We start from the raw sequence: 26,417 nt of genomic DNA, 5'->3' as shown, positions 1-26,417 counted from the left end.
AGTAGATGGCAAGACACAAAATTCTAAGGATGGCATTTCTTCATGGTTTCAGCCTTTCTGGAATAACCTTGGGGAAGTTTAGCTCATGTCCTGACACCCTCCACTCCATATTAGCATCATGCAGGGCATGCTATGCTTTTTATTTACTTAGAACTCTTTATTGCTTCCACATAGGAAACCATGCATGACTGTACTAGCAGGAACCAGCCAAGGTAGAGCCCTCTGCACGTGCCCCAGCCTCCCAAGCTACACCTCATGTTACTAGGGTTCTTGTTGCTCTGGAGTCTGTGAAGGGCCTGTTGTAGGCACAAATGGCACTGTAAGGGTGACAGGGAACAAGTGGGTCTGAGCTAATGGCTACACTCACTTCTCCCCACTTGGCTGAGGGGTCCCAATGCCCAGCGCTGGCTCCAGCATGGCTCTATAAGACCTTGCATGCAGCTGGGGAGACGAGCACATCTGAAGTGAACAATGCAAAGTGCTTCTCTCTGGAGCTTCTGCCTGGCAAGACTGAAGAGCAGTCACTGGGCCACGCGCCTTCCTCTGACAACAGGAACTGGGACAGCCAAGGAAAAGGAAACGATGGTGCTGGCTGCTCCTAGGCCCCCAGAGTCACTTCTTTAAGGGTGCTGCTGGCACAAGACTAGAATAGGGTAAGGAACAGCAATGCGGTGAAGACTGCTCACAATCCTACCAATTAACTGCTAGTTTCAAAAACCTGCCGAAGGCGGCCGGGGAGATGGCTCAGTGGAATAAGTGCTTCCCTGGCAAGCACAAAGGCCTGAGTTCAATCCCTGTTTCCACCAAAAAAACACAAAAACAAAAACCTGCTGAAGATTCTCAGGATCATTGCTTTAACCATCGTGTGCATATAAATGTATGGGTTTTGCCTCTATCACGTTTCCTACCTTTTTTCCTTGCCCTCTTTGTTATTTAATTCTTAAGTTCTTGCTTTCCTTTTAACTGTGTTATAACTTTCTATTTTTATTTCTTCTTTTGAGTTCTTACACTAGGGAGACTATATGATATTCACACATGTGGGTCTGGTTTATTTCATTTATGTGTATATCTTCAAGTGATATCCACTTATATATGAAGGCTTTGAGTTTATCCTTTACAGCTGGGTAATACTCCATTGTATAAAAATACCACATCTTTTTCATCTATTCGTCAGGTGATGGGCATTTTGGTTGCCTCCAAGATTTGGCTATCACAAATTGTGCTGCTATAAACATAGGTGTACATATATCATTGTGATATGATGTTTTCAGTTCCTCCGGGAAAATTCCCAGCAGGGGGATAGCTGGATTGAATGGGATTTCCAGTCCTAGTTTTTTAAGGAGTCTCCACACTCATTTCCATAACAGTTAGACCAATCTACATTCCCACCAGCAGTGAAGAAGGGTTCTTTTTTCCCCACAGCCTCTCCAACCTTGGTTGTTGGGTGATTTCTTTATGCTGAACTGTATAAGGCTGAAGTCAACTACTCTGACTTCACCAGTCCTATGGATAACCCACTACTATTATGGACTACTGGACTATGTTGGATTATTTTGCTGAATTCACACACCTACAATATTTAAGTGGCAATGGAATACCCTTCTCTGACAAAACTAAACAAAAAAAGGAGATATAAAAGAAAGACCATTTTGTATCTGTATATACAAAATAGTTAGGATAGATATACAGCTACTTTCTCTTAATTTAATGAGAAGACAGATTTGTACTAATAGTGTTCAGACAGGATATCATGTCTGCATCTTGTACTATGAATAACTACTATGAAGACAACAATATGCAATGTATTTATTGTAACTGCCTTACTAACCTGCTTTGAAACTACATCTTTGCTCTTTGTTTCTCAATAAAATTAATAAAACAACCAAAATAAATAAATAAAACCTTAAAAAAAAGAACAAAAAAGAAAACTGCTCAGAGCACTAGACCCCAGGCTTATAGTCTACACTGAGAAGGCAAGGAGGACCCTGAATGGCAAAAGTTATGCACGTGTAAGTGGAGAGCTAGTTCTCATTTTCAGGGGCTTCCTCAGCCACTCTGAGACTCAAATACTAGTTTCCTGTGGAGTGCGATAGAAGCAGGCATGCCAGAAGGTGGTGGTCAGCTCGCTCCATTCGATGCAAACTCGGGGGATCTCGCAGACCAAGAAGGTGAGGTTATTATTCTTTCCCTTTGTACTTCAGTGACATTTTACGTCCCTTCCTTCTCCCTAGCAATGTCTCTGCTTCAGAAGAACCATCTTTTGACCCCAAACCACACTGTATTTTATCATTATCAGCCTCAGCATACCCATCTGGAAGAGCAACCACGAAGGCAGATATCATGGGTACAGTGGTAACTGACAGGGCAAGAGGGGAAGGAAAAAGGATGCTGGCATCACCAGAGGGGATCGGGTTTGCCACATTCCTCAGAGGCAGGAGCTTCAAGCACTCTGCTGCTCTCCCTGGGGTGGCTCAGGGCCTTCAAGCTCTTATTTATCCACTAACACAGATTCCACTGCCTGTGACATCCAGGGACACACAGTGGAGGTGCTGCATGGAATCTACACATGATGTCCACAATGAGAACAGTACTGGGAGAGCAGGAATAGGAAACGCTGTACAACCAGGGCCTCTGGTCCGTGAAGCAGAGGGGCCCCAAAAAAGAAGAGGGCACGACTTTCTGTGTGACTTATTACACACATCTTCTCACTAACACATCATCATTGTCCTCCCAGATGAAGGAATGCAGGCAAGAAAAGCATGAGAAGCTTGCTCCGTGTCCAACAGCCAGCAAACAGCCAGGCATAGTTTGAACCTGCACTGTCTGCGCATAGCCCAGCCCTCTAAGGATGAAATCTGCACCCATGGCCTAAGGAGAACGAAGGACTTTGTTATGGTTTGAGTCTACATGTTCCCAAGGCCTCATGCAACCATAGGGCTTCTTCAGAGGTGGCTGCATCTAGAGGGCATGATGCTGGGATTCTGGGGGTACAATCAGTTACTTCACTGATTGGTTTGGCACTGTCCTAACCCCAGCATCTTAGATAGAGCATACAAGGGGCAGAAAGATGCTGTTAAGGTTGGTTGTTAGTTTTGTCTTCCACCACCATGAACTATTCTCTTCTGTCAAACCACCCTGCCTTGGAGCCAGCTGATTACGGACTAAAAGCTCTACAAACTGCAAGCTAAATAAACCTTTCCTTCCTTAACTTGTGGGTGTTGGGTATTTTGTGTCAGAAACAGGAGAAAAGTAACTAAGAGAGACTCATAGCGGCTAGTCAAGCAGAAGTGGGATTAGGGGAGGATGGTGGCAGACAAAAACCAAAGAATCCCATCACCTGCACAAACCTACCTTGTGTGCTTGAAGCCAGCAGCGTACGCTGTATTGGGGTTAGCGGTTCAAAGGCAGAGGCCCCTCTGCTCTTGGGGTACTGGGCTTGCCAGAAACAGCACGTGCATGGCTGCACAGGAAGACAGCAGCTTTCCTAGGCTCAGCCCGATGGAACCCGCGTTCTCTGGGGCACTCTGAGCCCTCTGGCATTTAGGACAGGGTCTACTTCCTAGTTGGGACACCTCATAGTTGGCCTGTATGAAACGCAGGCCTGAGACATTAACAGCATCAGGGCCACCCGCCAACCATGCCACATTCACCCAGAACTCAGAGGTGAAGGGCGGGAAAGAGCGTGGGAGAGGGTTTCACAAGACCCTGTGGCAAGGCACGCGATGCGCAGGTCTCTTACGTAGAATGGTGCAGCATGTGCACAGAGCCACGGACCTCCTCCCCCATGCGCTCTGGAGGCCTGCAACACCCATGCGACACACACACACACACACACTACGAAAATGGTTGTTACAGCCAAGTCTGCTCCTGTTCAGTACATTTTTTTTTCAAATACCTTTTCCACCTGTGACACACCCAGAGCCACAAGATGCTCAATGGCAACAGTGAGCACGGTGATAGGCACTTGGAAGCTCTTCACGATACCACCGTCTTCCTTTCTTGAGCACTTAAAGTTTTGTGCATCAGAAACACTGTCGGGTTGGGCATGGCAGCTCACCTGTAATCCCGGCCCTTGGGAGGCTGAGGCAGGAGCCTTCGCGTGAGTTAGAGGCCAACCTGGGCTACACAGCAGAGTTCAAGGCCAGGCTGCGATGCATAGTGAGACCTTGTCTCAAAAACACAAGCAAGCAAACAACCCAGAAATATTGTCAGAGGCTGCTGGTCAGATACTAACTCCTCTTGAAGTTGAGACTCTCTCAGCCCCTCCACTGGAGCCTGCGCGGCAATCCACAGCCAGACAGAAATAGCCGGTCCAGGGCCTCCAGCGACAGTGCGTCCATTCCCCTGGGAGACAGGGCCTCCAAAGTCCTGGTATGGAGTCAGGTTTCTGGTCAGTCTCACAGGTTCTTTCTTTCTTCAACTCAGCCATAGAAGGCGGAGGAGAGACATCATACAAGGATCATTTCTATTCCCTCCATAAGCTTCCGGATAAAACATGGCTGTTTTGATAAACCTCACAGCCCGCATCTCAAAACACCTTTTGAAGAAGGACGCTGGGCCTTCTGTGTCTACCAGTTTTGCATCTTTGCAACCAACCAAATATGGATACATAATATTTGATAATTTAAAAAAATCAAGCTGCACCTGTGCCAAAAAACGACATTTTACTCCCTGAGAGGCACAGCATTAGCAGCTATTTGCATATCATTTACATGGCATGAGGTATTATGGGTGCTAGAGCTGAAAGTGAAGGGGAAGATGGTAGTTGTATGCAAATATCACATCATTTTATTCAGGAACCTGGATACACGGGGGTGTTGGTAACTGATAGACATCCTAGGACTGTCCCCATAGGCATCCAGGGGCAGCTTTATTTACTTAGAAAATATGCTTCAGGTAAACTGCCTTTATAACTGCTTTGTCCCTCTCAAAGAGACTGAAGGACAGTGAGTTTCCTTTTGTTTTGTTTTTTCTTTTTAGCCACTGGCATCCCTTCGGTAGGCCAGATTATTTTCAATTCTGCTAGATTTAGGAACTTCCAGGCTTTGGAAGCTTAAGATTTAATGGGCTTTCCATTGACAGACAACAGCAACTGCTCAATTTCTCCGAGAGGGTTTCTTCTTAGCCAATAGGAAGGGCCTGGCCAGAGGTGCTCATTGATTTATTCAGTAGCTAAAAATAAGTGCACGGTAGAAATTCAAAGGATACCAAAGGGAGAAGATGAAAACTGACCCCCCTCAACTGGCTTCCAAAGGCCCCTGCTGTCCCCTTCAAGGTAATCCTGGCCACCAGCTCCTCCAGGGTAGCTTTTTAATGGGCACTGGAAACCATTCCCCAGCGCTTCCTCTGCCCTTCAAAGGCCACTGAAGAGGAGGGGATTAGCTGACCACAGGAGGGTGCACCGCTAAGAAAGAGCCTGCTGCTTCCCGAAGTTCAAAGGCCGCTTCTGCACATCAAAGGACACAGGATGCTGCAGAGATCCTCAGGACAGCCTGCTTCCTGCTCCTAATGACTGGCGCCCCTTCCTCTCCTTAAAACCACACATCAGGAGGGGCTTTATGACCTAATTATTTGGACTCTGCCTTTCCCATCCTGCCATGGAGGGGCTGGAGGGAAGATGGATGGAGACAGGAGTACATACTTCTCCATCACCCTTCCCAGATGAAGCATTCATCACAGGCCAGTGAGTAGCCTCTGCCCCTGCTGGACCCCCACGACACCCCAACAGCCCCAGTGCCGTTGCCCCTGTCCCTTGTACATCTGGGGACCCTTCCACTTTATGGCTCACTTTGCAGGTCTCTTCCTCCCTGCACTGGCCCTCAGTGTTTAAGAGACACTCCTCCAGCCTCAGCGGGCAACTGCCAAAGTTCCTCCCTGTCAAGGTCTCACAGAGCCACCCAGAAGGCAGGCTTTGTCATTCTTTACGCCTTGAGGGCCCCTCAGTGCTAGCCACACAGAAGCGGCTGATAAACATTTGTAAATTGATGTGACTGCAGATGAACAAAATCAAAACAGCCTGACCATATGGAAGGAATTCTCTGAAAGGTTTTATCCCTGAGGTGGTTGGGTATGCCTGAGTGTGTCACCTCAGCATAGAATCCAGTTAAGCCCTTTCTCCCAGGTATATAATAAATCAAAAGCAGGCAGTCATATCTTCCAGCAGGAACAGAGTTCCAATGGGACTCTGGCATCTGAGGCTCTAAGACAATCCGTGTGCTGCCTAATGAACATAACACTAGGGTAAAATAACAAAATTTAAAGATAAATCATAGAATCTGAACACCAGGAAGAACTTTGCTCAACCTCTCTAAGGCCCTGGCTTTCAAATGTGTCTATACAGAATCTTCGAGAAAACATAGGTGCTTGGCTTCCACTGTCAGAAGTTCTTCTTGCATTGGTATGTGATATGACTTAGGCATCTGGATTTATAAGCACTCCCAGTGAATGTGATGTCTATCAAACTTTGGCAAGGGGCTGGTGAGATGGCTCAGTGGTCTAAAGCACCTACTCGGAACAAGCTTAGCAAAGCACAGGGACCCCGGTTCAATCCCCCAGCACCACATGCCAGCCAGCCCCGCCCCCTGGTGGGCTGAGCTGGCCACACACACACAAATAAATAAATAAAATTAAAAAAAAAAAAAAAAACTTTGGCAACCATTGCTACAGTGTAGATCAATAGTGCTCAAACTTGAGCACAGCTCAGATTGCTAGGCCTCACCGTAGTTCCTAAGTCAGGCAGTATAAGGGATGTAGAGTGGGCTAAGGATGAAAGTTCCCACTTCTATGAATTTCTCAGTTGATGTTGAAGCTGCCGGTGTAGTTGGACTCTTTCCCAAAGACCTACATATTAACATCTTGGCACTACTGCGAGGTCCCCGGGGGAGCACCCCTGGCAGGAGGCATCCTGGGACGCCAGCTCATTCCTCTATCCCTCTCCCCTTCCTAGCCACCTCATACGCTTGTCATGAGCTAATGCTCCACAGGTCCAAGAGCAACGGGGCCAGTCATCAGCTGAAAGCACGCACAAAATAAACCTTTCTTGGTATAAGCTGATCACCGCAGGCATTTGTTACAGTAGCAGAGAGGTAACAGAGCAGCCGAACACACTCTGAGAGCCGCAACTGGTGATTATTCTCAGCACGGGTAGGCACTCTGGGGAGGTTATCAGCCAGGATGAGGAGCTGACAACGTCCCTGGAATCCTGAGACACAAGTACAGTTCCTGGATGCGTTGCAGGCCAGGATCGCGGGGGATAGGCTGGGCACCTGTGTGTTCATGTGGTACTGCAGATTGAACCAGGGACTTCCCACTAAGCTCCATTCCCAGCCTCCTTTTTTAATGTTTATTTATTTATTTATTTATTTATTTATTTTAGTTTGAGACATGATCTTGCTAAGCCATCTAGGCTGGGCTCAAACTTACAATCTTCCTGACTCAGATGCCCAGAGGGCTAAGATTGCGGGGTATCCCAACAGTCTGACCCACACACCTACATTTTATGGGACCTCTTCAATGAACCTAGTGTATCGCCAAAGCTAAGAACAACTCCTCCAGAAAGAATCCCTGTGAATGTCCAGGAGGGCCAGTGTCACCAACCTCTCCCTTCCGGAGCTGAAATCTATCTTCATGCAGCCACCAGGCACAGCCCCCAAAGTCCCCCCTCTCCTGTCACCTTCTCAGTGAGCCCTAATCAAGCTGATTTCATGACCTGAAATAAATGTTGGAGATGTTTCTCAGGTCCCATTTAACCTTCTCAACCTTTGCCCACACAGTCCAGGGAGAAGTTAGGCTGACATTCAACAAGCAAGAATTACCAACACAAGACTTAGGACAATTGCTTTGGGTTAGTCAAAGACAAAATTTTGACATTTATTTCTGCCCAGATTTTCAAATTGTGGGTGAAATCAGAGAAGGCACTGGTGGTGGGAGATTCTGGACACACTCAAAGTTCAAGGTTCAGCATTTTATCTACACATCCAACCTGCTGGGGGACATCTGAAGAACAAAATTGAGGAATAGTCAACACTCTAGTGCTAAATTATTAAGTATAGCAATTACTAAATATATCATGGGTTGATTGATGAGAGGGTCACATTCCAAGAAATGTGTCTTTGAGATTTCACAGTTGTGCAAAGACAGTATGCATTTACATGCTAAAATAGCTGCCTATCACTACATGCGACCATCTTATGAGACTACAGGCTTGCTATTGACCAACAGTGGCGGATTCATCGTGCGGTAGAGGACTTCATGAGTCTGAATACCCATCTCTGATCTACCCTGGAGATCACAGAGCCAAGGGTTTGTTCTGGAAATTTCCATGCAGTTGAGTCTTTCTTCTATGCTTAAAGAACAATTTTTATCTTTAAAAATATCTCCACTTCCCTTAGCATAAATTACAGTTTTTTTTGCAGTAATCACTACTGCTTAACTGACATTCAATTTACAGGATAAAAATATATTCTTCTGGCCAACTTAATGATTGTGTACACAACTTGTCCTCAAACCCTCTTTGAGTTTTGGCTCCAAGCAACTATCATGTTCCAAGGATGGAATGTGGTTTCAAGTAATGCCAAGTCTTGCATAAGTGATAATTGATATTTTTACTAGTGGCAACTTTGTAGTTGATAATGGGTTATTAAAACAGGAAAAGAGGCCTACCCACAAAATCTCAGCTGAGATACAAAGGTGTTCCAGACAAGAGACCTCACAGTGTCTGGAAAGGATGGCTCTGGCAGGTCCTGCTTCTTCCAGAATGCACCACACGGAGGAGAAAGTGGTGGAGAAAAGACGCCTCTGTTCCGGGGGTGGTGTCTCCCTGCCTGTGGTCTCCCCCTCCCTTTCCAGTCACGGCAACCCAGCCCTCACAGCGTTCACTCTCACTTTTGGGGTGAAATGAAACAAACAGCAAGGGTATTAAGATACCCCTTTTCCTCTTTTCAAAAATAATTTTGAAAGTAGCCTTTATTTAAATGTTTTCTTTCAATGTGTGTCTGCAAAAGAGTTAGTACTAAATTCGGTGACCCAACAGAGCAGAAATGAATCCGACTGAAATAAGAGCTGTCAAGGGAATGGCCTTATTTTATTTTATTTTGGCCGGCTCAGCCCGCCCCAAGGGTGGGGCTGGCGTGGCTCATGGTGCCAGGGATGGAACCTTGGTCCCCTGCGCCTGCCTAAGCTTGCCTAAGCAGGCACTTTAGATCACTGAGCTATCTCACCGGTCCAAACATCCTTATTTTTGGCCACCTGTCTCCCTACCACAAAGCCAAAAAACCTGTTCTTCTATTCCTGGTGGGATGTCAGTAAGATTTCACTGAACTGGAGGCAGGCAAAAGGGTCACATACCTGTGTAGCTCCCCCACCCTCCAGTTTTGAAATCCTTAAGAGAATCCTAATTTCCAGGAAAACAAAACCAGTATTTCACAATGTATAAAGGTAAACAGGCACTGAGCAATGGCTGACTTGGTGAAGGAACGTGTGGAGGGCCCAAGGGGGACTCGAACTTTGGTGGCTTGGTTACCTCTACCCTTTGGTCCTTTGTCATCACTTGGTCCTCAGCCCTGCAAAAAAGCCAGCTCACTTCCAGCCTTCTTTACAGCACACGAGTTCTGAGTCCAGCTCAGAGGCAGCTTCCTTGTCCATGTGAGTGGCCCCCAGAGATGCGTGTGGTGTGGCAGCCGAGCGTGTGGCTGGGCAACTGTCCTCTGCTTGCACTTCTTTTTCTACCCTCAAGCCCCAAAAAGACTCCCTGCAGTGTCACAGATGCATAAACAAAATGTTTATTTTTGGCAGCCAAGGTTTTCCTTTTTAAAGACACAAGAAATCAAGAAAAGGATGAACCCATCAGCACCAAGAGGATAAGAGAATCGTTATGTGCTACAGACATATACAAGCTATGGCACGAAATGAGATTCGTCTTCTAGACATTGATGCCTGGACCACGAGGCCAAGCTCAGCCAGCTGACCCACAGAAGGCTTTTACACTGTATTTCTGTATAAGCCAACTTATATGTCTTCATTTTCTATTGCTGTACCAGAATACTAGAGACTGGATAACTTCTAAAAGACAAAAGCTTATTCTGGCAGACAGTTCCAGAAGCTTGGAAATTCAAAGCACAAAGACCACATCCTGTTGGCTTATGGGGAGGGCTTCATGCATCTGCAGCGCATGGTGGAACGCACAAGGGGGTAGGTGCAGAAGAGCGGAAAGAGGGGTGAAACCGTGTAATAGCTAGCCCACTCGCTGAGAAGGGCATTCACCCACTCAGAAGGGCTCTACCCATGACCTACACACCTCCTAATAGGCCCTACCTCTCAACACTGGTGCACTGAATGACTAAGCCACAATAGCAGTATTGGTGGGGACAGCTATATTCAAATGACGACAGGAAGTGTCACCACAGAATGCCCCAAAGGAGCCTTTTCTGTGAACTGCTGCAATGCCCAGTCATGCCCTGGGGCATTGGGTTCATCTTCTTGCTCCTGATGTCTTCTGGTCTGTATCCTTGTGGTCCAGAGGGGGACCAAACTCAAGGGCACACATGTGTAAACTACCGATCTCCACCTCCAGGTAGGATGATGATACATTTCAAACCTCAAAGAACACAATGAGTAAAAGTTTCCAATAGCACATCATCAGGATTCCATTGTGAAAAGGGAGATTATTCTTCAGAAGCACCAGGGTTATAGGGAAAAGTCAAGGAAACTTTAGGCAACAAACAACCCATTATAACTCAGGCAGCTTCCAAAATGAAGGAACAAAAATGCATTTTGCTCGCTTCCAAAAATCAGTTATGGTTTGGACCTAAAATACCCCCCGACACTCTTAGGTGCTCAGAGGGAGGACTCCTGGGAGGTGATGGGCTCTTCAGGGTGCTAGCTTCACCAGTGAATTGATCCACTATGAGATCCTAACTAGACAGCACTACCAGGAAGTGATGACAACAGAGGCGTGGGGTCTCGTTGAAGCAGTGTGTCCCGGGGTGCGACCCTGAGGACTGGTGTGTCTCCCAGGCCCTTTCCTCTGGCTCTGTCCCCCTCCTTCTGGTTCCCACTTGCCATGAGGTAAGCAGCTTTGCTCCACTGAGCCCTTCCACCAAGACGGTTTGGCCCCATCACAGGGAAAAGCCACGGAGAGCCAGCTGACCATGGACTGAACCCACCAGTTACCAGACAAGGCTGTGTGTGCCAGTCATCTAACAGGTTAAAAACAGATTCCTAAATTCCACATGTAGAAATCAGTTTAACTTCTATGGGGTGTGACCTGGACATTGGGACTTTTACAAAGACCCATAAAGTATGATTGCTCCTTTTTTTTTTTTTAACTTTTCCTTTTGAAATAATTCTGTATTCAGAACAAGTTGAAAAAATTCACGTCTGTGTGGCCCAGCCTTCGCCCAGCCTTCTGAGTGCCAGCATCGCTCACCACTGAAGTTCCCTACTGAGCCTTCTAAAATCTGTGTGATCCACAAAGCTTGCTTTCAATTCTCTAGCTGTCCATGCACTCACTTCTGCGCACACGTGCAGCTCTGGGCAGCCACCATCACAATACAAGCTCTTGACTGTAGCGTCACACAAGGCTGCTCCTCACGAGCCCAGCACCCCCCTTCTCCTGCACCTTACGCTCTCAGTAGCCACCAATCTGCTCTCCAGCTCATTATGCTGTCTCACAACTCCTACAGAAATAGAACCATGTGTGACATATTCTTCTGAGAATTACTGAGGAATTATTCTTAAGCATAATTTCCTTGGGCTTTTCCAAGTTACTATGTCCAAAACTCGTTCTTTTGATTGCAAAGTGGTAATCCGTGATACACACACAGGATGGGTTAACTGCTTAGGCATAAACATTAGACAGTTTCAGGTCTGGGACTATCACAGATAACATTGCTATAAATATTCATGCGTAACTTTCTAGGTGAAACTATACTTCCAATTTTTAGTTCTCTGGCATACATGCACAAGAGCATAGCTGCTGGGTTGTGCAGTAGGTTTGGCTTTTAAAAAGAACTGTCAAGCGGTTTTCCAGATTGGCCACAGCATTCTATATTTCCACCAGCCATGTACAAACGACTCTGTTTTCTATATCCAGGCTGGAAGTTGACATTGTCACTAATTTTTTTTTTTTTTTTTAATTTTAGCTCTTCTGATAGGAGTGTAGTGATATCTTACTGTGGATTTAATTTGCATTTTTCCAGGCTAATGCTACTGAGTATTTTCCATGTGCTTGTTTGCTACCAGTGCTCTCTTAGGGGAAATGCCTGTCTGTTTGATCACTTCCTAAGTATGTAGTTTTATAATTGAATTTTGAGAGCTCTTTTAGATGCAAGTACATTATCAGATGTATGATTTGAAAATAGTCTGTAACTTGTTTTTCTATATCATTAACAGTGAAGGTTTTTATTTTCATTAGTTCAAATGTAGGAACTTTTGCTTCATAGATTATATATTGATGCCCAGTATAAGAACTGCTTACCTAGCCATGGTTCCAAATATTTTTTCCTATGCTTTATTTTTTAGAAGTTTAACAGTTTTCAAATTTACAAATTGAAGTTCACAACTTAAGTTTTTAAAAAGTATGACGCTTAAATTTTTTCTTAGCCTCTGCACATCTGAATTGTTCCAGCAGTTTCTAATGGAAAGGCTATCTTTGAATCGTTTGCATTAACCTGGTTTTGTATCTTTGTCAGAAATTAATTGGACTTACTTGTCTGAATCTATTTCTGGGTTCTCTTTTATGTCCCACTGTACTGGTTCCTTATCTGCATCAGTATATTGTAGCTACAGATTTAGTTTTAATTTAATTTAGCAAGAATGATCTGTCCTGTTTTATTCTCCATTTTTTCAAGTGGTTGTAATTATTCTAGGGCAAGGGTGGTGAACCTACGGAGTGAAGCTGCAGCAGGCTGTACACATCACTGAAGTTCTAAAAGGCTTTCCATTACTCTTCCTTCCCTTAAAATTCTTGGAATAAGTATACTTATGTTCACTAAAGCCCTTGCTGATACCCTGAGAGAAGTACATTGGCCTATAGGTTAAATTTAGGAGAACTGACAACTCTACTATGTCCATCTTCAAGATCACAATGTACATCTCCAAGTATCCAAGCATTCTTTGATTTATTGTGATTTGCTTCATACAGAGGTCACATACGTTTTATGAGATTTATACTATTTTATTTTAGAAACTTAGAACGGATTCTTTTTTTTTTTTTTTTTGTGGTACCGGGGATTGAACTCAGGACCTTACTCTTGCCATGCAAGCACTTATTCTACTGAGCTATCTCCGCAACCTGGATTCTTATTGTTAAGGGTGCTATTAATTGTTGCTGTTTTGTGAATGTGATTTAGGAGGATGAGGACCTTCCCCTGTATAAGTAAACTATACATTTTTTTAAGAATAGACATCAAAAAAAAAAATAGACATCAGTGGATGAAAAAATGATTTTTCTACATCTACTAGTGTAGATTTTGCTCAATTAGCCTGTTGATATGCAGTACTTTACTAAACAATGTTTGGACATCGAATGAGCCTGGCATATCTGAAATGAATCTTAATTGGTCACAGTTTAGGTGTGTGTGTGTGTGTAAATAATTGGACTCAATTTGCTAAAATTTCATTAAGAAATTTTCCCAAGAGATATTGGCCTATCATTTTCTCTTATATGCTGTCTTAGTCCAGTTTGGGTATCAAGCAATGACTTCACAAAAATCATAAAGTGAACTCAACAATGTTTCTTCTTTTTCTATTTTCCAGAAGAGATTATATAAAATAGGTGCTACTTTGCACATTTGGCAAAATTTTCCAGCAAAATCAGTTTGGCCTGGAAATTTGGGGGGAAGCTTCATTTTTTCCAAGTTCTAATTTTTCAAACTGATATATAAAAACACAAAAATGTACATACTGTTAGAGAACTATGGATGTTTCGATGTATACACCTGTACTGTTTAAGTCAGGTCAAATATATCTCCTCAAACTACAAATCCAATTTCTTCAAAGACACAAGCCTATCCTGATCATCTACTTCACCTTGCCTGAGTTTTGTCAGTTTGTAGTTTTCAAGGAAATTAATCCATTTATTCTTTTTTTTTTTTTTTTCCAGAACCGGAGATGGAACTCAGGCCCTTGCGCTTGCCAGGGAAGCGCTTATTCCACTGATCCATCTCCCCGGCCCAATCCATTTATTTTTATTCAGTTTGTGAACATGAAGTTGTTACCCCTTATTGTTTTCTAATGACCACAGAATCATTCCCACTTCATTCTTGGCATTACTAATGTCTTCTCCTTTCATTTATCTTAGAAGAGCATGTTACCCATCTCTACAGCTAGGTTGTAACTAAATGTGCAGGAAGGCATGATTCTAAGGCTTCTGGTAGATAGGAAGCATCTTTCCCAAACAGATGTACCCATGCACACCCAATGACACTATAAGGCTTTCTAACAGTCACAGATTCGCTCAGTGGTTGGCTTGTATTGTCCACACTTCCCATTAGGAGTGTTAAGAGCTTTGCAGAGACCTTGGAAAATTCATATTGCATGTGTCTGCTCAGTCCTCGGCTGACTCCTGGAACTGCCCCCTTTCTTTCTAAGAGCTATGTCTGATAAGCCATGCTGGAATCTCTCTTAAAAACAACCCTAACAGCACCAGTCTAGAATGTCTGCCGTTTGTCTCGTTTCTCGTTTGCAAGATGACACTGACTTATTTCCAGTCTGCAGCACTCGTGGCTCTTCCACAGTCATCACCAGGGTCTGGCACTCTCATTTATTTTTTTTTTTATTTTTAAAATTTTATTTATGTGTTTGTGTGTGTGAGTGTGTGGCCAGCTCAGCCCACCAGGGGGCGGGGCTGGCTGGCATGTGGTGCTGGGGATTGAACCACGGTCCCTCTGCTTTGCTAAGCTTGTTCTAAGTAGGTGCTTTAGACCACTGAGCCATCTCTCCAGCCCCATGGCACTCTCATTTAAAACAAGTTCTTTCTATTTCATCTGTGAGAGCCTGACTCAAGGGGGAAAAACTGGCTGACCAGTTATTTGGAGACTCAGTTACAGGTGTATTGCATAATCTTGGACTGAATGAGAACCAGTAAGACTAGGAAGTCGAGGTCACGATGACATGCCTGGCCAGAAGGGCAGGGTCTATAAAGCATGAGTCCAGTGGTGGCGAGTCTATGGCGCACATACCACGACGGGCTGCTTGTATCCGTGTAAGCTCTAAAAGCACTGCCCTCGCTGCTCTACGCTTTCAATTACACAAGGCAGCACCCTCAGGGGCTGGCTCTTCAAAGCACAGTTTCCCCTCTGTGCTCAAATGGGGCATCTTTATAACCCTTTTCAAATCCCCAACTTTGAAAATATGATCCCTTTGCAGGGGGAGACCTTAGCTTTCTTTCCACTTTGGTAAACACTCCCTTGGCTTTCTTTCCTGAACCTCTTTCACAAGCAAATAGATTACGTAATTATTCTGTAGGATTTACTACATGTGCAAGCCCCACTAACCGCCGGAGACAGAGTCGGCAGACTCAACCCCCCAAGGGCAGCCAGCTTCTCAGGACACAAGGCTGAATTCACGCCGCAGCCAGAAGTGGGAAGGGTCCTGGATGCGACAGCTCATCTAAATCCCAGGTAGAGGTTTCCGCGTGGCACTTGGAAGCTGCCCTGGTCTTCTAGACCATGAGTGATAATAATAGGCCCAATGTGGGAAGAGAAAATGATGCTTTGTGACAACGCAGGAAGCTGACCTGCCACCATGAGCAGCCGCAGGACCCACATACGGGTCACTGGCAACAAGAATGGGAAGAAGCCACCGCGAAGACAAGTACCACTACTCAGGCTTCAGCTTCTACGTTCACACCAAAAATAAAAACTGAGTGGGAGAGGAGCAGGACAGAGACGTATGCATGTCACAGTCTTGGGGCCACGACCTGCCGTCTGCCTTGTGGGAATGTCAAAGGCCACAGCTTTGGGGTCTTTGAGGGCCTGTGAGATTTCTGTTCAGCGCTGCAGACAGAACTCTGCTCCCTGCTCTATAGGCCTGGTTGACCAATATGTTCTCAAATATGTTTACCAGGAAGCTACTTGCCTGGCTTTAGGTTGCAGCAAGTTAGGTGTTTAGACCAGAGTCAGGTCTGTCTGGCGGGGTTGGGGGTCAAAGGTAGCTGCCCTGACCAGCTCTACAAAGATACCTGGTGTCCAAACTACAGGGCATAAACACAACCCAGAGTAAACTGAACGTCAGCCAACAACCCTCAGGACCGACGGCATCATATGGATGAAGATAAGGGACAAGAGAAGAGACTACCAAAACCAGGTCAAGAAAGATGTTCTAAAACTTCCAACACTGAAAAATGGAAAAAAGGGAATTCTTCTCTTTAACTCCACCTCATTGCAATTACGTACTGCATCATGACATTTCCGTCATTGACAAGTCACCTTTATTACAATGGGGTGGCCCCCTATGATTATAATTGGACTCAAACACTCCTACTGCCTCTTTTTTTTTTTTTTTGGTGGAACTGGGGATTGAACTCAGACACTTGGGCTTGCCAGGCAAGTGCTTATTCTACTGAGCCATCTCCCCAGCCCCTCCTACTGCCTCTTGTCATAGCCATTCTCACTTCACAGGACAACACCCTGCTCGTGTGTTTTTTATGATGCAGTGAGCAAATCTGCTGGGCTGCCCCTTGTAAAAAAGCATGGCTCATAGGGCCAGGGAGATAGTGTGGCATTCTAAGTGTCTGCCTGGCAAGCGCAAGGATTGGGGTTCGAGCCCAAGAACTACATGCCGTGCTGGCCCCAGAACTGGGCATGTAATCCAAGCTGCATAGCGAAACCCTGTACCAAATAAATGAAAGATTTTTAAAAAAATTAAAGCATGGCACAATGGTTTATAGGACATAGTACTTTATAATAATGACTATGTCATGACTCATTTATGTATTTACTATACACCTGTTAGTTTTTTAATACATTCTAGTTATGAAAAATTATTTACTATAAATCACTACACTGTGGTGCCGACAGCCGTCCACAGATCTCATGCCTATCACATCCCTTGATTGTATCAAGAAGCCACATGGGGTTGGGGGGTCAAGGGTATGCAGGGCATGTGGCTTGAAGTGAGTGTCATCACCCTCACCCCTTGCCCTGAGGTGAGGGGAACGGACAGAGCTCCTCCCCATTACATGCTCTAGCTATTTGCCCTGGAGGATCTGAGTTCCTGCATTTCTAGCAGGTTCCCTTAGGACACTGATGCTATGAATAGGTGTTTTTGGGTTTTTTTGTTGTTGCGTTGTTTTGTTTTGTTTTTGTACAGGGTCTCACTATGTTCAGACTCATAGTGATCCTCCTGTCTCAGTCTCCCTAGAGCTGGGAATACAGGTGTGCCCCACCATGCCCGGTTTGGGGGCTGGCACAGCATGCAGTACTGGGGATCAATCTCGAGTCCCTATGCTTGCCAGGCAGATGCTTAGGCCATCAGCTATCTCCCCAGACCTTTGCCAGATTCTCAACTGGGGATGGAATATAGGCATTTGAAGCAATGATGGTCAGTGAGACAGGGCAGCTCAGCAGAAGAGTGGGAAGAGGGGGCCTCAGGAGCTTGTTCTGCTGAGTACGCCAAGGTCTGCAGGACTGGGCAGCTGGTGGAAGCTGGCTGCCTTTTCCTTTGTACCTTCTTAGAACTGTTTCTACAGCTGTGGTGCAATTTCTGTGACCACTGTGGTGACGGTGGAGCACACAACACTAAGAAGAACAGCACTGCATCCAGAGGCTGCCCATCCCCCGATCCCCAGAGAGTCTAGGCCCACTAGTGGCTGGTTCACTAGACACTTACTTGTTTCTGTATTTCTTGAGTGACCAGCTAAGCTTCTTCTCTCTAGAAACCAGCCGACACGTGACTCTGAGCCATCAGCAGCGTCCCGGTTGGTCCTTGGGGAGCCTGAAGCTGGCCCACGGCAGGGGTCCTACTGGATGTGCCGTGGGAAAGTGCAATGATTGAGTTTGCCTTCCAAGGACCACTGTGGCCTCTGCCCTCTCCTCCTCTTTAACAATCCACCCTCTTCTACGTTGGGCGAAGCCATGGCCAAGGTGCAGAGACAAGCTTAGGCTCCCAAGGTTAACTCGTCCCAAGATCACAGGGCCTTGCCTCTCATAGCATTTACCGGCCTCAGCCTTTCACCAGGCACTGTGACAGTCCCAAGACCCAGAAGTCCCCAGCCCACCCCCCTTTCATTCTCTCTTGTTCCTGATGCTCATCCTGCATGAGTCAGAGAATCCAGAGGCTCATGTGATACAGGCCTCTTCCCAACACTGCAGTCGTATGTGGCCATGTTTAGCAAGACGATATCTTTCTAATGCTCCCAGTGACTTGCCACAGAAATAAACCATAACCTCCATCAATTCATGGACACCTATTTGTTGGTATTTGTCCAGATAAGTCCTATTCCAGGCCCACTTGCTGATCTCTGTCACTTATTGTGTTCTCAAATGACAGAAACACAGCAGCACATGACTTTACTCCTCTAGCAGAGGACCCTCTGGCTATACTTTCTGCCAATGCCATCTGGCCAAACCACCCCTTGCATGTATGCTATGGACATGCTATCTATGTCATCGATAGACAAGGTGCAGGAGGGCCCTTCCCCAGATGTGCCATGAACCAGGCTGGTGACAAGGTTTCTAGATCTCAGCACACACAAATGTCCTTTGGTGTCTGGCTCTGAATTTCCATCAGCAGTGGACACGAGGTTCCAGGCATATAACCACTCACTTTGGGGAAAGGGGCAAACCCTCCACAGGGAGATTCCTGTCATAAACACATCCCCTCTGCCCTCCAGGGACTCTGTAGAACTGTAGCTACAAGAGCAGAAACTGACTTTCTGAGGAATAACGAGTGGACTCAGTTACCAGCAAGTTCACACGGTGAGGGCTGGCCTATGATCCAGGCTCTGCTCAGGTGTGGAAAGGACCCTGAGGTTGTAGCCGGAGGCTACAGCCAGAGCCTGCTCTCGGTCACGGAGAGCCACGGGAAGGGAGTCGCATCACGTGCAGAATGATGCTCAGATGACTCTGGACATCCTGGCCAGCTCCGCGAACCATGAGAAAAGCCTCTTAGGTGAAGCTGCCAGAAGCTCTGGCAATCTACCAAGAAAATTGGATCTCATCTAACTCCTGGCAGAGCCTGTAATGTAAGGAAGTTCTGACTTTCCTGCCAAACTCAACTTTCCGAATCCTGTCTCCTCGCATACCATCGTGGCCCAAAAGGACCCAGGCAAGACAATCCACCTGATAATTAAACACACAGAATTCCTGGGGTAGAGACAATCACAGCACAGCTTTTGTAACCGTCCTTCTTATAGTAATGACACTCGAGGGCACAGGGAGTCTCGGGGCAGCTAGATCGTCCACGATGGTTGTGATATCCAGCCAGCGGCTGCTGAGGTAACATCCAGCCAGCGGCTGCTGAGGCGGGACCACAGCTGCTGCTTGCTGATGAGCTTCTAATGGCTTTCAATTTTTGTGTCCCTCTCCCTCCTCATGGGCGTCAGGCCTGGCCTGGACAGACAAGGGAAGGCCATGATCAAGGTCCCCTTAAGGACAGGGGCTCCATGTTTCCCAGACAACTGGAAGGAGTATTCTTTCTTTGCAGGATCCCGTGTGAAGCAGGGGGCTCGAAAACACTGCTCCTTCTTCAGTACCCTTGTGCCCATGGCATGACAAGGAACCACCGAGGTGGCAGGAGAGCCCTTTCCACAGAACCAGCTGTGACAAAGCTGCTCTGATTGCTGTGGAAGCTCCACTTCAATATCAGACAGCAAAAGTGACATTTGTAGTTATATAGGTCTAAACCATCCAGCAGAAAAGTGTAACCATGAGGTATAAAAAGTAAGGCCACATGACTATGCTGAGCTGTAAAAGGCTCAAGGCAACAACTTCGGACAATTGCCAGTTGTGCTGATAATCCACTACTATTATGGACTATTGGACTATATTGTGTTATTGTGCTGAATTCAAGAACCTACAATCTTAGGACTGGCATTAAGTAAGAAAAGGTCCTTTAAAGACTCTCCAAATATAGCTTCTCTGACTGCAATGGAACACTCATGTCTGACAAAACAAAACAAAAAAGGGGGATACAAATAAAGGATTGTTTTGTTGTGAAAAAAATATATGTATATACAAGATAGTTAGGATAGATATACAGCTACTTTCTCTTAGTTCAGTGAGAAGAAAGGTTTGTACTAATATTGTTTAGACAAGATATCATGTCTGTGTCTGGTCCTCTGAATAACTATTATGAAGACAACAATATGAAATGTATTCATTATTGTAATTGTCCTACTAACCTATTTTGAAACTGTTTCATTGCTATTTTATCTTTTTTTCTCATTAAAATGAATAAAAAGGGGCTGGTGAGATGGCTCAGTGGTCTAAAGCACCTACTTAGAACAAGCTTTAGCAAAACCCAGGGACCACAGTTCGATCCCCCAGCCCCACATGCCAGCCAGCCCGCCCCCTGGTGGGCTGAGCTGGCCACACACACACACACACACACACAAATAAATAAAATTTTTTAAAAAATAAAAAAATAAAAAAAAAATAAAATAAAATGAATAAAAAATTAAAAAAAAGAAAACTCCAATTTGAAATTCTCCCTTGAGGAAAGAAGAGCAGGAAATGTGACTTTTATTTGCATGGGAGAAGGGGAGGACGAGAAAAGGGGAAAAACAGGCGAGGCTGTGGCCATCCTCAGAGTCCTCGAAGGCCACGCTGTTCCAGCTCAGCAGGGCCGCCACAAGGGTCACAGCAGGTCAGTTAATGTGAAAAATCCCATGATGCTCAGCAGCAAAATGTAAGCAATGGATAAGGTCATTTTGAAATGGGAACGAGGCCTGGGTGCTCTGCACCCCTCTGGAGTTTGCTAGAAAGACGCGTCCTGCAGGTGCTCAGGCACCCACTTTGAGGTGAGGGCCAAGCGCGGAGGACATCTCACCCAGAAATCACTCCAGGACCCTCCGCGGGGACCCGAGACCCACAGAGTGCAGCTACCACTGTGATTACCCCTCAGTCTGGACTAAAAGGCCTCCTGGTGGCCACAGAAGCTGAATGGGAACTATAGGGAGGGCTCAGGGAGCCCATGGCGGGGACCGGCCCTTCCTGAGGAGAGTCGCCCCTCTTTCTGTTCCTTCAGGAAGACCAACCCCTGTGTGAACCCCGCTGCCCTAATTCCAGCTACAGCAAAAGCATGTTCCCTCTTCCCCCAGGATTTCTAAACAGTTATGACATTTCCAGAAATTCTGTCTCTCTGGGCCTTCCTTATAAGGCCGGCCCATGTTGGTGCCTGCACTCTGCCTGCAGGGTGGAGAACCCAGGCCTGGCTCACGGGCAGGAGGCACCGCTGCCCAGCGCGCTGGGGGCCACCTGCCTTCCCAGGCCTGCCCGTGTCCTGGGCTGCCCTGCATGGGGTTGGGGGCTTATTCTTAACACAGATCACACGATCACGGACAGCATCTCCACGCTTACACGTCCAGATCGCAACTTGCTCTCCTTCCTGCTCTGGGCCGAGACAATCCCTTTTCATTTGGACCATGCCGACTGCAGTCACGAGAACCACTCCTTCCACTCAGGGCTTTCTCCTCTTCCCCTGCTCCAGACAGCATCAGCTCTGCCCAGGAGCTCCGGCTCTCAGGAACTCAGACCTGCACACTGAACAGCAGGCCAGGCAGCACATGCCCTGCACGTGGTCATTGGGACATCTTCCCTGACGTCCACTGTCTGTTGTCCTCAACTCTCCTTTACATAGTGTCACATCCTGGCTGGAAGCGTGCACAGTGACTGGACAGCTGTCCTTAGTGGAGGCCACCAAGCTTCCCATGGCATCTGCCCAGTTCCCTGGTCCCCTTCTTACACCAGGGCACTTATGGTATCTGCAACTCTCCCCAGACCTCTGTCCTCCTCCCAATCTATGCTGGCAGGTCAGTGCTTCCGAAAGTGGGCAGCTCCAGAAGGCTACAGGACATTGTGCAGGTCTGAGGCCCAGGTGTGCACCATGAGTGACTGTGACCATGTCCTCCCACAGCGACCCGGGAGTCTGCAGGGGCAGTGAAGTGGACCAGCTGACGGCACCCAGCTCCTTGTCACACACTTGGATTGCAGAGACACTGCGGGTTTCTCTCCCTGGTGCCCCATGTGCCTGGCACCTCAACCGTCTCCAGGAGGTGACTCAGCTGTCTCTCCCCCCATCCACTGCCAAGTATCTGCAGATCCCCTCATTCCTCATCACTGTGCCAGAGGTCACTCTGTGCTGCACCCTCACCGAGGTCCTCAGGGAGGTGTCAGATGAGATGACAAGGAAAAGACTAAGACTAAACCTTTTCCAAATATGACCGGCTGGTAGAGCACTCAGAAGAGATAGCAGGGGCCAGGGGGCAGCACAATCATCAGAGACACCTGGGAGGGTGGCGGTAAGGAGCAAGAGAAGGAGAAGGTGGCTGAAGCAACAAAGGAACCCCTGACATCTCACCTACTGCGTTGTCACCTGGAACTCAGGTCGCCTCCTGGAGAGCCTCCCTCAGAGCCAGTGGGCCTATCCATCTAGGTGCAGCATGGCCTCATTTCGAAACACCCCACGTGGTCCTCTTGTGGGGCACTGCTCAGAGGTTATCTAAGCCAAGTGGCAAACCTCTGCAGAGGGAGGGCTATTTAGAAGCCACAGGCTGAGCCCACTGTCCAGAGGAGACATACAATCCCAACCAGAGAGAAAAGAGTTTTCTGACCTGGGAAAGGGCTCAGGGAAGCCCAGAAGAAAGTCAGAAACAAGAGGCTGGGAGAAGCTCCACCCAAGGACGGATGCGAGAGGCTGCCCTCAGTGTGGCATCTGCGCTATCCGGGAGGCTCTCCACAAGCCACTGGGCTGAGGGGCCCAGCGGCTGGCTGCTTCTCAAGGCAGATGCATCTCCAGCAGGCTTCTCCCAAGGAGCCTCCCGAGCTCCACACAGCTGACGCATTTTCTACAGACTGAAGTTCTTTTGCTTCTGCTTGCAGACATGTCTTTCCTTGTGGATTCGTGGACTCCCTCCTCTCCCTGTCACACCATCTGGAAGGCCTTGTCTTTAGACGCCGCCCTTCCCTGCCTCAGAAGCATGGTGTGTATAGAGTGCTGGGCTTCCCCAGCTCAGAGGGTCTAGGGAGGACTCGGGCTCTGTGCCCTCCCAGCCTCCAGCCAGTGAGCTCTGACCCCTACACGCCCTTCTGGGGCCACATGGGAATCTCCTCTCCTCAGAACAGGCATCCTCTCCTCAGAACTTCCACAGGCATATCTGCTTTCTCTCTTTAGCACTGTAACTTCCAAACTATAAGATATACCTGTACATGGATATAGAATCTATTCTATTCTGTGCGCCATTCCAAATTGGAGAACACAATCATATACATACATTCTAAAATCCCCACAGGTGCCCCATACCCAGTCATTTTAACAGCCACACAAGTCACCACCCCTTCCTTGATGCAGAAAGGCAGCCTTTGCTTTGTCCTCGTGAGCAGTCGGCCACTAGTGAGCAGCCACACCACAGTTCTGCTTCCTTAAACAGAACCTACCTTGGTCTTTGGCTACCCATGAAGCTATCTTTGCTACCTGTTACAATCTGGACTCTTACTTTAGTGGGCCTATTTTGCTTATGTGTTAAGAAGTCACCTCAAACCATTGTTATGTAGAGACTGTAAAGTTTTCCAACCTACAAAGGAAAGAGTAATACCTACCTCATAGCACCAATTCAGTACTACAACAGGTGAATAAAATCTAACATACCACCTGCCACCTAGGAGGTGCTTAATAAATCAGAGAGCTGATGCAACTTAAATTTCATTCGTACATTGTTAATTTGTGCTCACAGCAGTATTACTGCAGAACCACGGCAGAAATTTTAAATTTCATTTATAATTAAAATGTATTTGATTGTATGTTGGATAAGAGCTTGTTTATACTATCAAATAATTTGTTTCAATTATTCAAAATAAATTCATAAAAAGAAACACTATGAAGAGAAGGAGGGAAGTATAATTTCAGGATTGAGATGACTTAATTGCTGAACAGGAGCCTTGCCTTAGGTTGGTGTTTTCTGACAGCCAAGGCGGAAAGAAAGGCACGTGAATTTAAGGGGCTCTGTCTTTGATAAGCAGATGGAGTAACTCACACTGCATGAGCATCTTCCGCCTGGCATTCAGATGGAGGCAGGAGCCACAGGGAGCCTGGCAGCACGGCCACGTCCCCACGGCCCCATGGGGGCAGGGGCCCTCCCTCTCCCCAGAAGGATGCCACATTGGTTTGGATGGGGCTTCCCCCTCAGGCAGCCACCTGGGGATTTTCTTAACACAGGGGTGAGCTGCTCCCCCCTATTTCCAAACCTGAGCTAGCTTTCAGGTCATTTGTGAAGCAGCTCAGAGCTTGGCTTTGCAGCGTGTCAAGGGTTTGGCTTATTCAAGCAGCTCCACATGATACTGCCAGCTTCCCTGAGCTGGGGTGACCAGGAAGAACTGTGGATGGGGACAATGTGGCTCTGTCTGGGGGCATCTGCTTTCCCAGAGCTGGAGAGTGATGCGACACAACGCACTTCCTGAGAAAACCATAACCACCCAACAAAGGGGAAGTCCAAGCGTGGTAGGATGTATTGCCTTTGATTAACAATAAGGTGTTTGTTTTGTAGGTAATTAGATCTAATGGCAAGCTATAAAGATCCCACCAAGAAATTTAGAGCAGACTATAGCTAAAGGGGCTAAAGCACAGCTGAATCTAAGCATTCCTCTTTGTAGACCTCCTGTGCTAACGCGCCAGGCTTCGGATCAGTACAGCCCAACAGGTCATCAAGGGAGGGAAGGACAGTCCTCTTCATTCTGAACCATCCAAGGAGAAAAGAGGCCACACAGTGTGCTCACAAGTGCGTGCAAAGACCCTCGGCTGGCACCACTTACTTAAATTTACTCTTCAAATACCCATCACATTCTGGATGGTGGCAAATGTTTTCCGAGCCCTGCTTAAAACCACCGGGGCTTGATTCCTAGGTATGATGGCCTTTTAACAGAGAAGCCTGTCAAAGCCATCTTAGCAGCTCAGAGAGGTTAACATAAATCTGTGTTGTTGTTTTTTTTTTCAGAACCAGGGTTTGAACTCAGACCCTTGCGCTTGCCCAGGAAGCACTTATTCTACTGAGCCATCTCCCCGGCCCCAACATAAATGTGATGGCATTGAATTTTAAAACAGGAGGGACCAAGAGTTTCTAGCAATATTAAAAAGGTAGCGTCACAATGAAGTGATGGTGCAGGGACAACTGCTCACCTGGTTTTGCTAGCCCCAGGGCACCCACACATCAGCCTTTTCACTCTATGCATGTGCATCATGGCACCCCACAAGTCCAAAGGAGCCACTACAAACCCCTCCGTAGGATTGAAAACATTAAAGTGGCACCAGATAAAGAGAACATAAAGTAAAGCCAACCATATAGTTAATTCTAGAGGACACAATGGCTTTCATATTGCTTTTTATAAACTGGCTTTACTCTTGCAAAAAGGCCCCAGACATTTTCCAATAGGTCATTAGAAAATCTTTAAACACCCCCATGAGATACTTCCACTTAATTATGTTTTGTACACCCCAATACAAATTTTCCCATTGTTTTGTATGCTCTGGCTTCCATTTAATTTTTTTTTTTAAGTTAAAAAATACAGAGCCATACCACAGTATTCCCTCAGAGAAACATAAAGCAGACATTCACTCCAGGAGAAAGCGTAAACCTTCGGGCCATAGTTTCAGAGTTGCTGGCTTTCTGCCCCTCGAGGCTTCCTGCAAGGGATCGAAACTTTGGGTGTCCACTTACCCCTCTGATCCTCAGTTTCCTCCTTTGTGAAAAAGGAGGCTGGCTCAAATTCTCCCTCAGACATCTATGGGCCCTAAGTTTCCATGGTCGTTCCATTAAAAAAATATGCAAAGTTAGATGCTATTTATTCTTCAGAACTGAAACACTTGCATTGTGTATGCAGAAGTAATATTTGAAACTGGCTGAAAAGAAAAAAAAATCAAGTCTGAAGAGAAATCCTATAATTGAGATGATGAGCTCAGGGTGTATCAAATATCACGCTGACCCAAGGAAACAAGGACGACAAAAGAAGACACGCAGAGAAACCTCTTCCCCTTACTGGGTTGGCTTTAAGAATAAACATGAGCCTTGAATTAAGATTTCAGCACTCAGGGGCTGGAGAGATGGCTCAGTGGTCTAAAGCACCTACTTGAAGCAAGCTTGGCAAAGCACAGGGACTGCGGTTCGATCCCCAGCACCACATGCCAGCCAGACCCGCCCCCTGGTGGGCTGAGCTGGCCACACACACACAATAAATAAATGTAATAAATAAAAATAAATAAATATTTAA

At 46.5% G+C, this 26,417-nt stretch overlaps 1 protein-coding gene across 3 annotated transcripts in view; it reads right to left on the bottom strand.

Annotated features, from left to right (window-relative positions):
• Adamts17 (ADAM metallopeptidase with thrombospondin type 1 motif 17) overlaps positions 1-26,417 on the bottom strand; it is a 356,834-nt gene that overhangs the window by 181,422 nt on the left and 148,995 nt on the right. The window lies entirely within an intron of this gene.

The sequence above is a fragment of the Octodon degus genome, unplaced genomic scaffold (assembly GCF_000260255.1).
Source record: "Octodon degus isolate 3935 unplaced genomic scaffold, OctDeg1.0 scaffold00002, whole genome shotgun sequence".
Lineage (NCBI taxonomy): Eukaryota > Metazoa > Chordata > Mammalia > Rodentia > Octodontidae > Octodon > Octodon degus.
This window is presented reverse-complemented; position numbering and strand designations above follow the sequence as displayed.